Source organism: Temnothorax longispinosus, chromosome 6 (assembly GCF_030848805.1).
Source record: "Temnothorax longispinosus isolate EJ_2023e chromosome 6, Tlon_JGU_v1, whole genome shotgun sequence".
NCBI classification, from domain to species: Eukaryota; Metazoa; Arthropoda; class Insecta; order Hymenoptera; family Formicidae; genus Temnothorax; species Temnothorax longispinosus.
The window spans coordinates 15,936,074-15,946,578 of NC_092363.1; positions in this window are offsets into that span (position 1 = coordinate 15,936,074).

Here is a 10,505-nt window from a genome sequence, read left to right on the forward strand (position 1 = left end):
TGCAGCAGATTCAATAATTCGCCACGATTGCAATCGAGCGGGATGCACCGCACGCAAAAACGGGCAGGCTCGATATCCGCACGGTGAAAAGGTCCGCGTGATTGATGGAAAACAGACAAAGCACCCGTCGGCCCCGCGCGCTGACCAGCGTCCCTGAAATCGAGATAAAAAGACCGCAAAACAATTTTCTACATTATTTTCCGATGCGCGCCGGATCAAATGAGCAATAATGCCAACACGTCGCCTCCACGAATCTCTCTTTGTTTCACATTTTTCAACGAGTCAATCTATCTCCGTCCTGCGATCACTCGTGACATCTTTATATCACAATTATTTTTGTTACAGGATAACTGTCTACATTTATCTAATTATAAATATTTGTACGAAATCCGTAAACGGAAACTGAATCAGTTTGTGCGATTTGCATAAATTGTCGAGAAATATTCGAATTTCCGCCATACAAATAAATTTTAGTCAACTTTTACTTTCGTACCGTTAATGAATGCAACGGGTAACGCGTGTCGTGCTTAGTACGTGGTCGATGTACTGTCCCCCAGAAGAGCACGAAAAAACGTATAAAAAAAAGGACGGTTATGTTCGGCGACGGCACGGTTTTCCACCCTTCGTTCTCTTTTTTCCCCGAAATCCGTATATGTCTATACTGGTCGGGTTATCGCAACAAACTACCCCAATGACGACACGATTAAAATTTCACGGCAAGCTGCATGAGCTCGAACGCGCTCTCTCACTTTCTCTTGCTCTCTTCTCCTTTCTCTCTCTCTCTCTCTCTCTCTTTCTCTCAACAAACCGTTTCTATATGATCCCTCTCTGCGCCGTGACTGCCCCCGATCGTCCGGTTGCCGTTCTATCCGATCCCCGTAGCCCGTCTCTCGTCCCACGGCTCCGCCACCCCCTCGTCCCTGTTGGGTGATTGGTACGCGACCGCAGCCACCCCCGCTTTTTAATACACCCGCACCTGCATAGGCTGCACCCGCAACCGGTGAGCTGCCATACCATATATATACATATATACGTGACGGGGTGCATCCAACCCCTCTACGCGAGCGATATCCCCCTCATTCTCCCTTTCCGGCCGGTTCCGGCATGGAACTCGTGGCCCTCGTCTCCCTCGCGCCAACGCGCCGCGTCAACGTCACGGTATACTGAGTGATTCATCGATCGAACGTATTCGCGTCGTCCCTGCGTCCATTCCCCAAAATGCGACAAAGACTAGTCCTCTCATGGCGCGTAGTTCGTATACAGGCTCGCGACACTAAAACCGCCGCCAGCAAGTCGCCGGATATAGGAAAATGCATTTCGCGACAGCTCGTAGGCTGATTGGCTGATTCTTTCGATCACGATAACGAACGGAGCTTTGTGTGCCTTTCACAAATCCTGACAGCTATTTTAAATGCAGAGGAAGTACAACTTTGTTTAACACATTAACCGAATTGGTCTTTTAGGTCATTTATGTTACTCTTAAATCTCAAACATAAAATTTGTATTTGTGTAGTTCTTAATTAATTAACTTTTTAAATAAAAGTTTATGAGAATAATGTACGCTTTCTATTTGACGAATAATAAACATTGACCAAAAAAAAAGTTCAACACACAGAATCAAATATCTATCAAAATTAATCGTAAAACAGACACTGAGGAAGAAGAGATAAGAATAAACATGTGCATATCAATAGAATAGGAAAAAGAAGAAAGAAGCAATCACGGATCGAATAAGAAAGGCAGATCGCTTAAGGGATGCTCGTTTATTTCTTTTTCCACGTTGGCGAAGGTGTTGAAGCTCAGAGAAAAATATCTCAGCCATAAATAAATTATAAGAGCCGAAAAAAGTTCCCCAGCACACCGGCGCGGCATCCCGTATCCCGCTGCCGCTCCGAGTTCCGGATAGCGCGACGTTCGCTAGGAGAAGGTCAGAGGTGTACTTTAGTACTTTTTGTCCTTCCAAGCTGCCACCGGTTCCGCCCGACCCTCCGCCTTTTCCGTTAGGAGAGGGTGTTCTTTTTTATTTTTTCGCTACCCTCTCTCGCCAGCCGAGCACTTTAGATAATAAGGCCAGGGCGCTCGCTACGGACGAAAGGGTAAATTGGGTATTCGTCCGAGGAATTATCTCTCTAATTTCTTTAACGTACCAGTCTCTCACCTTCCGTTCCTCTTATGTATGTATAATTTCCATCGCACCGCGCGCGCAACCCCCTTGCCTCCCACTTACTATCGGGACAAGCTCGAACCCTATCAGCGGATATCAGAGTCTCCTCGTGCTTCCTGAAGATGAAAGCTTCAGCCAGAAAGATTAGGAATAGCCGACCGCCTGACGTAATTATCCTGTCGATTCTTTTGATGCGGTTCGGCCAGTTAGATTCGCCACAGCCATTATCATCTTTTCAATATTCAGCATGTTAATTGCTAGATAAACGTAACTTATCTTGAAATATATTAAATTTATACGCAAATAGAAAATAGTAATCTCTTTCTATTATGCAAGTATCTTAGTATCAACTATCAAGTATATCAGCATTAAATTATATATATCAGAAACGTTTCAAACATATAAACAAAACTGTGTGCAATGTAAGACGTCCGCTTCCATCTCTTTTTCTCTTTTGTAGAAAATATAACGAAACTATTACATGCTGCACGTTGAAGCTAATAATAACAAACGATCGACGATGCAAGGAGGGATGGCGATGTAATTCGTACAAATGATAGTTCACGACTATCGGTTGACGAGGGTGGAAGCTCGTATCCATCGGAATGGCCCTGAAATTAGATCCTACCCTTGGCGCAGGTCCGAGTTCGACAAATTCGGTTAGCCGGATGAAAAATGAAGCGCTACTATCGACAGCCCAGCAATGAGATCAGCCGGTCGTACAATTTCTTTTGCAAACTAAAACTAATCTTTTATTGAACCTTAGTTACACGCGATTGTAAACGCAAAATTTCTAAGATTTTATTAAATTTTCAAAATTAATTTTACTTTTAAGTCTTCTCAAGTAATGTTAGCGTGCACACTTTTTATATTACAATGATCAGTTTTGACTCGAGGATTGCTTTACAAAGGATCAGTCCATCGTGACTCTCCCGCGGATCAGATGTCAACGCAGAAATAACTGTAAGAGAAGAGGTTTATTCCTCGTGTAGCCCGAAGCGTTCGTCATATTATGTTTGCTTCTGGTGTTTGCGACTCCCCGTGCTCCGGATGACGATATTTCGAATGAAGGGTGGCTCGGTAAGGTGGATATATCTGTATTTGTTTCCTGGGCGTACGAAATATTTAATGATATGCGACATATATAATAATCTAGCAATTAAGAATTATGTTAATCCTGATGGATATCATATCTCTATATATATATAATATATTTTTTTTTCTAAAAATTATAAAACTAACCAAAATCTCAACGGTGATTTTAATCTTAAGTATTGTTGGTAAATCTTGAAATCCTATTTTATTCTAGATATTCAGCGGTAAAATCGAACTGTACAGCAAACCGTCAACGACCTTAATTCCATTTAGGTGCGCTTTCCAAATCGTCGGCAGCATCTTTTCAATGGTTGAGACGAACGAATCGAACGGAACGAGTCGATGAAAGGGGAAGCGAAGCAGGAGGTGGCAGCATCGCCAAAAGCGTAACTCTGCCAAAGACAATATAAAAGTTGGGAGGGTCTCGCGGGATTGGAAGTCGTAAATATCATCTGCTAAATAAAGCTTCATCCTCGAGTACGACTTGGGTGAAAACCCCTTTGCACCACGCGCAGGAGGGGGACAAATCCAAGACAAAGACCCGTAACGCCGACTAACATTAAAATATTGAAAGGAAGAAAAGTGGAGTGTACTAAACGGTGTCTCTGCTCAATCCCTTATTTTTTGCATTTGCAATATATGTTTCGATTTTCATATTTTAACATTAAGAAAAATTTTACTAGGCTCGATTATTTCTTTCCCCTGAATGAAAATTTTAAATCAATATATTGCAACATAAGGCACATTTTTGCGTTGATATTTCGATCGCCCATTATTCAAAATGCAAGTAGCTTAGAAATCGTAAATGGCACAGAAGAAAATATAAAGCGTTTTAAAATTAAAATCTCCCCATCTCCGTGCATCCTAGAAACTTATTCTTCCGCATCGGAGTGTCACATCATGGTTTGCTTAAGGCATCCCTTCGAAAGAGTCGCGCGAACCATTAAGCAGAAGCGTTTGGCTAACCGAGACAAAAATCCAGCGATATTTTTCTATTCCCTTCCCCGTGATAGGCGGGCGACCGGAGGGTGGTTAAATTCCGTGCGTGCCAGCACGGACGAAAGACAAACGCCGTTGTCGTCGTCTTTCGTTTGTTTCAAGCGTCATTTGTTTGGCGGCCTGGATGGGCTCGTGGCTTCTCGAGATTCGAGGGGGTGAAAAAGAGTTCGTGGTGCATTCGCGGAGAAAGACGCGAGAAACATAGGGTTGTATGGTTTAAAAAGGCTACATTTGAATGCCACCGGAAAGAAGTACTCTTTCATCTAAGGCTTTACTGTGCCATTCCAATGTCCATTGCATACCATTTCAAGCACGATCAATGTATAAATTTATTATTATTAGAAGCGAACTAATAACAACTGAATGTTTTTACGAAAATTATAACTTGAAAATCGTAATGAGATTGAATTTTAGTGAAAGTAATTATATGAGCGACGGTGAAGTCAAGGAAAATTTAAGCCTGACCTCTTTTTGAGATTTTTGAGATCGCCGAGAACATCTTGAACATTGGAAAGTTCGCAAAAAAAAGAACGACAATGACGAAAGACGCAGCAGGAAAAAGAGCAAGCCACGTCGGGAAGGGGATTTCTTTCATCAAAAAATAATTAAGGTTTTCTATGGAGATGATGGATTCGACGAACCTGCCGTTCGTTCAGTCAATGTCAAAAGTTGACAATAGGTTCAATGGTTGGAACGCTCCTTTATTTAAAGTAGCTTTGTGTCCTCGCGATTGCCAAACCCTCTTCTTGCCCCCTGGTCCATGGATTTGGATCTAGATCTGGATCACAGATAGATTTGACTCACGGATCCGCTTTTCTATGTGGATGACCAGCAAAATTAAGAAAAGAAAAAGAAACTTATATACAGAATCGTGTCTTATAGTTAATTATATGAAAAATCTTAACAAAAATTGACAAATTTAATCAAGAAACACCAAGATCTTTTATATCGATCTATTTTTCCATACATACACGTTTATCGCTTATTTTCGTAGCAATTATAAATCTTATTCTTTCGAATATCGATCTCGATCAAGCACAGAAAATTTGCCTCGCCGTAAGTCAAGGAGAATATTACAAAGCGCGATACAGAGGACGATCAGTGCCAGTTTTACGTCTCGTACCGAATCGGGCTCGAAACGAAAACAAAGACGAGCATTTAACGATATTGTCACAGGAATCCCCTCGAGGGACCAGAGATGGTTCCTCCGAGCCGTGGCTGACGGGAACCAGCGCCGGATGTTGGGTGCCGGGCGTTCGGCTGGGTGGTATTATTCCGAACCATTTGTCACTCGGGCAAGCCAACAACCCCTTTCGCTTCTCTCGCTCCCTCGCGCGTCTCCGTTTTCTTCTCCCGCTCGCCGCCTTCGTGAGTTTTTATAGCCGCGAATCGTCGCAATATGCCGACAAGAAGCTTACGACACCCGCCTTAAGAAGAAACTCGACGACAGATTAAGAGGGTGCAAGGATTTTTTTCACTCAGCCCTGTTCTTCTTACTTAGTCGTCGAACAGATTAAGTCCACCTAATCTAGACTTGGCGAAATCATTTGGTGAAAAAGGAGACTCTACTTGACGAACTGCTTAACGCGAAAGGGTTCTACCAGACTGACGAAGACGTATAGTGTTTGTTTTTGTATTTTTTTTTTGGTCACGCGTACAATAAAATGGAAATGTTCTCAAGTACTCTCGTCGTCGTTCAATGTTTCGTAAAATAACGACGTTGCGTGCGATGCAAGCAACAAATGCGTAAATTTTCCCAATTCTCCTGAGAAGTCGAGATCTGAAATCACGGAGAGAGGAGAAAGATACTCGAAAACAGTCGTAATCTTGCGCTTCTTCTGAGCACACGGCGCGGCGTCCGAAAAAGAATCCTTGACGATTTGTCGCGACAGTGCACAGAATGGACCAGCGTGTGCGAAATCGCGAACATGTAATCTGCTAAAAGTCTGCTTAATTATGAGCGGTGGTGGCGCGGGGATATCCGAGGCGAGTTGGCGCGGGCATGCTTCTGTTTTCGGACTTTTCCATTAGCCGGATGAATCGTTAGTCTTTTGTTGACTTTTATTGGGGGATGCTGGCAGACGCGCCTGTGTTGGTACGTGGCTCCCGGTATCCGACGGTGCGAGACCGTGATTAATAAAGTAAGACATCTCTTTTTTGCAACGCGATATAATTCTCATCGTACGTTTCACGTGACGATTATTTTGTTCTTATTTAAGCGAACGAACGGAATTTAAGCGACATTAATTTTGTTAGGAATGTAACTATTGTTTCATCGAACATCGTCAATTGAAAACGCTACTTGCTCGCTCGGCGACAATCAACCAGATTTAAAAAGGTTCGATATAAAATGAAAAAAGATTGAAAGTACTCTACGCGAAAAGTTACCAAGGATTTGGCCGGTTCTCATGGTCTAGCTCCATTGGATCGACGGGAGGGTTAATTTTCTGGTCAGTTGGTCGCTTCTGGCTCTCCAGGGTTGTAGTGGCGATCTCAAGGCCCGTAACAACCCCTACTTTACCCCCACATAAATATCCGGAATTAGCCATTTCTCCTGGCTTCTCTCTCTCACTCTCTCTTCTTCTTCATCGTCCCTCCTTCTGTCTCTCTCTCTCTCCCCCTCTCCCTCTCTCTCTCTCTCTTTCTTCGCGCTCGCTCGGACTTCTCCTGCTTGCATTCCCCTTCTTCCTGCCGCGACTAGCATGGACTTCGGTCATCGAGTGGGGTCTACGATCACTTGACCGATTAAGGACCAAAGCGGAGGGCTTCGATTCGAGTAGTCGCTCCGTTACGCGGGGGTCGTGAGTGGATTGACGTAATTGAGGAGAAAACACGATGCAAACCGTCATTTCGCGGCAGAGTCGAGTAAAGCTCGCATTTCCCCCTCTCCTCCCTCCGCGAGCGTTTTGACCTGCGATTAATCAACTTTCGGCTTACCCTTGGTCGAATAACTTTTCGTGCATATGGTGATTCCGTTCGACCCAAAAAATCACGTTCGCACTCGTGCTCACCAAACATTTACCCATAAACCGTTTGCAATTTTATTCTAAAATGACCAATTACATTTCAACTTTTAAATAAAAATATACCTATATAAGGCAGCTAATTAAAGATTGTGATAGACATATAATTTCAATTTTCTCGAAAACAAAAATATTTTAATGATATGCGTGCCATAATGTTTGCTATTATTTATTTTTCTTGTTCTTTGACAAGTATCATTATATAAATTGATATTATCTCGCGCGCCACGGCGCGCGGCGAGCCATAACTGAGATTGCAACGCGTAAGGAGATTCGTCGAGAAGCTCTCAAGCGTGAAACGTTTTCGGTATTGCATATTAATACGTATAAAAATAAAAGTAAAGATCATCGGATACTTGTCAGTTCGATGCGAGTTCAAAGTTTAGGGAAACTGTTCCTCAACCGCTACTGATGACGCTGTCAGCTTCCGGCTTGATCCTACTGCCTTCGCGTCGGCGAATAGCGGGGATTTCCTCGCGAATGAGAGACCGAGGAGTGACTGCGGCACCGAGCGGCCGGTTAGATCGCTTCCTTTCGTTTTTACTCACTCGGGATTAAACAAAAGCCAAAGCTCCTTAAACTGCGGTAGCGGCTAAGCTGGATACATGCGAGGGTCCCACGAAGCGGCCTGCGCCAGCTCTCGCTCTTTTGTTCGACCCCGTGATCCTCTTTGCTCTTCGCGAACTGCCACGTAACAACTCTCTCGATACGACACAAGACTGGACCGGAACCTATGTTTAGCTTATTTGGCGAGCGCATTAGTCGAGTACAACCGACGTTTCGAGAATTTCCGAGGCGATTCGGAGAATGAGAAACTCCGACTCATCAAATGTTGCATTATTCAAATTTTATTCGTTTATAAAATTGTTGTCTTTCTATTTCTTTCGTTTACAGATTTTTTTAATGATTCATGAAAGAAATTCTTCATTGTCGAGATATCGATTTTGTGTTACAAGCAATAAAGATTCTAAAAATTTTTGCGAGTAAAATTTTAGAACGCGACACAATCTAACGCAATTGTTTAAAGATGACGAATAGATATTAAAAAACAAATAAAATGTAACGTTTAACTTAACATACTGTATAAAATTAAACCACTTTGCGAGCAGAAATCAACTAATCGATATATGTATCATAAAAGAAAATATGCAAATGTTATGATCAGATCAGCTTGCTGGATGTCCAGCCAATTCGCTTACCCTAGAAGAACAGGGGGATATTTTTCTCCTAATATGAATTCCGTCGGCTCCACAGCCGTGAATCACTCTGATATCTCTGTCTCTTAGCATCGGCTATGAATACAATATCGAATGGTAAGAAGCGGGGATGGCTGTGCCGGATGGGATAAAGTCAGAATTGGCGATAAAAACGCCAAGGCGAAACAGCCTTCGACGCTTTCGTTCGTTTCCTGCCATATCCGAGAGATATCCATATTTTTAATCTCCGTTGCAACAACTATTTTAACGTGCTAATCTCGCGTTGTGGCGATACGTAAAGGAACGTGCAGTTTTATCACAACGCAAACGCTAGCGAAGAATAAAAAATATAAATTATCCTGAGAGATTGATCGCCGGTCATTCCGTCTTGGTTCTCGCGAACCGTCGGCCAAAAACTCGTGTGGGAAAATTCAAGTCGCGCGGAGCACGTCGCGAATTCTCGAGGCTCTTTCCATCCCCTTCTCCCTCTATGCGACAAGACGAAAAGTTCTTCTCCCGAAGCAGCCAGCGGGAGAGATCGAGATCGGGATCGGGATCAGTTACGGGGTAAGGTCGAAGAAGGACTGATCCTGTATTTGAATACGGGACTCTCGGAGGACTACATGCATTTTAACTACCGGCCAGATGCCGTGGCTCTCACGCTGTCCCGTCGCCCAGGCATCGTCAAGTTTCTAAACTATCGTTACTCGGGCCAAGGATGTGGGGCCTTGAATCCTAAAGACAGCCTCCACTTTGAACTCCTGGCTATACTCAACACGAAAGCGATTCCCGTTAGAAGCTCGTCAAATAATAAGAAACCATCTCCATTGAGAATTTTTTTGGCTAATTTAAATCAGAAATTACATTCTAGTTTTAAGTTTGCATTATGTTTGTTTTAAAAAATTATTAAATTGGCAGCACCGCAAATGATTAAGAAGAATTAAGCATTAACGATAATTCAAACAACAATAAAGCATTAAGCAATATTTTCAGTAGATATTTTTTTGGAGACAAATTCATCAGCAGTGCGTTATTATTATATTAAAATTACGAATATAATTTTCATGATTTAAACACGATCTACGATTATAGAGTGGACGATTCGTTTGATCCTATATGTAGATGTCGATAAAGCGGGCCGACGAAGCGGGTGTTCCACAGACACGGGGCTTGCGAGGCATCTTATCTAGCGCCCGTTGCGAACATGAACGGCGAGAGGATAGCGTAGATTCTAAGAGAGACAAAGTGGAAAAGGGATAGAAAGAGAAAAGGAGAGAGAGAGAGAGATAGAGAGAGAGAGAGCGCATGCGAGAAGGCGAGAGGGACGAGAGGTTGAGTGACGGTGCTCGAAGGAGAAGGAGTAAGAGACGAGTCGGGGTGGAATGTGGGGTGGGGGTTGGTGTTGTAGCCGAGTGGGTACCACCAGAGGTGGGTCTGGTTGGCCGCGGCGTCGGCGGCGGCGGCGTCGGCTGTCTTGGACAAAATCAATACTGTGGCCACCCATCCCTCGACACCCCTTTGCCTCATCCCTAACCCTCCTCCCCCTTCCTACTAATCCCCCCCACCTCCCCCTCCCCCTCCGATCCCATCTAAGGCTGTGGGGCAAGTCGGAGGTAGAGGCGGAGGTGGCGGACGCAGGGTAGTGTGGGCTGGCTGCAGATGCCGCGTAATTACCACCCTCAAGACACGTGTGGCGCTCGCGCATCCAACCACCCCCTATCCCCGCCGGTCGACGCTATCCGACCAGCACATTGGTGTGTCGGCAATACCGAGGCTGCTGATGGTAGTGGATATCGTTTCTCGGTAGAGATACTCAGGAATCTCTTTATTAAAAGTATAACTTCTGATATCTATCCCCATCGGCATTGATCACGGATTTCACTTTTCCTTGAACCTTATAAATTTTCGCATTACTGTTGCACGAACCTCGGAAAAGGTAGCGTGCTACAATGTGTTCCTGATGATTATTTCGTAATACTCACATTAATTTTATTTTCACCTCTTTTAATATACGTAACGTATTTGATA